Source organism: Lepeophtheirus salmonis, chromosome 12, assembly GCF_016086655.4.
Source record: "Lepeophtheirus salmonis chromosome 12, UVic_Lsal_1.4, whole genome shotgun sequence".
Taxonomy (NCBI): Eukaryota; Metazoa; Arthropoda; class Copepoda; order Siphonostomatoida; family Caligidae; genus Lepeophtheirus; species Lepeophtheirus salmonis.
This window is the reverse complement of record NC_052142.2, coordinates 11,171,460-11,172,961: the sequence shown is the minus strand read 5'-3', so window position 1 is coordinate 11,172,961 and position 1,502 is coordinate 11,171,460. Positions and strand designations below refer to the sequence as shown.

The 1,502-nt window shown below is 26.0% G+C and overlaps 1 long non-coding RNA gene across 1 annotated transcript; it reads left to right on the top strand.

Annotated features, from left to right (window-relative positions):
• Positions 1–207: 207 nt before the first annotated feature.
• LOC139906882 (uncharacterized) lies at positions 208–1,165 on the top strand. Its single transcript, XR_011783009.1, has 2 exons — positions 208–307; positions 525–1,165. It is a non-coding gene; the product is annotated as an uncharacterized lncRNA (long non-coding RNA).
• The last annotated feature ends 337 nt before the right edge of the window (positions 1,166–1,502 follow it).

Below are 1,502 nucleotides of genomic sequence, written 5' to 3'. Positions count from 1 at the left end.
TTTTATTTCCCTTCAAGACATTTGAGTAACCTCTTCTATCAATCTTCGATGATTTCCTGATATTATAGTCGGGAGGGTTAGTTAACATTATTTTTAAAGTTCCAAAAATTTTTTTGTAATTAAAGAAAGAAAGTTATTTAATATTTATATATGAAAATAAAATATAAGCACCCTCCCAAAGAGAAAAAGAAAAATAAAACACAATGACTACTTTACCTTTGGGATCTCAGGAGACAATCTTCAACTCTGAGAATTTGACCTTCAATACACTGTAATCCAAAGATAACTACGGAAAAAGGAACTTCTAGTACTTAAAACACTTTTTATACATATAAAAAAAAATTTATTATTATATATTAACATTAAATTTCTTAGTTTTCTTATAATACTATAAAAACTATTAATTTTATTTTCATTTAAAAAATTTAAGGATAACTTCTAATAATTAAAGACTGATTCGACTATATTTGCACGAAATGCCTAGTATTGATTATAGTAATAATGTATATTCTTGCCTTTTACAGAACGGATTGATTTATTCAGAAATGTCTCCTATCTTCATGATGATTATTATAAAGGTTCTTCGTTGTGAAGGAATTGGCACCAGGAGTTATATTCAAGTTTAAAGTGGTAGAAGTCTTGAAATAATTTATATGTTTTTAATTTGATTCGATATCTATAACTCCGATTATGAGTCCATAAAGAGGACTTCTTTATTCAAAGAATCGTTTATTACTCGAATGAAATTATTGAGGTTACTTGTGACCAAGATCAAAGTCAGACTCATAAACAAGAGGCATTACACCTTATGAAAAAACGTTGTACTTATCGGACAAGTTGTATAATTTCACACTTATAAATAGTGTTGTAATCTGTGTAAGAGAGATGGATTAAAATATATGGTACTACTGAATTAAGACGTTTGTTAATATCAAAATGAATGTCTTGGAACGCCTGCACGATGAACCCCACATTTATTATTGTTATTTAAGCCGGGGAACACGAATATAATCTGTAAAACTTTCAATCTATAAAGGTTTGGTCTTTAAATCTTCTTTTTTTTTTAAATCAAGTTTTGAAGTATAACTAAGATTCAGTACCATATTTCGACATGAAAAAAACTATATGTATGAAAATCAAAGTAAATAATAAATTGATAAAAACATTTCAGCATCTAAAAAATGAACTATTGTTACTTTATCTTGATTATATTTATTTAAAAATGTGTACAACCACAAAAAATCGAGTAATTTGAAGGACCTTACTTAGATGCTAGTATATATATATATTTTCTTCGAATACTTTATATCATAGTTGAACTTATAAAATAGACCTTATATTTCTATTTAAAAAAAAATGCGTTTAAAAAAGGTCGATTTTGTTTGATTTTTGATCAGTTCAGTTTATTACATTTATTAAGAAATTTAAATATAATAAGCTGGTGAGGCTGCATGAATATAGATTACAATAATAATCCGACGAAAAAATTTATTACTTATTTT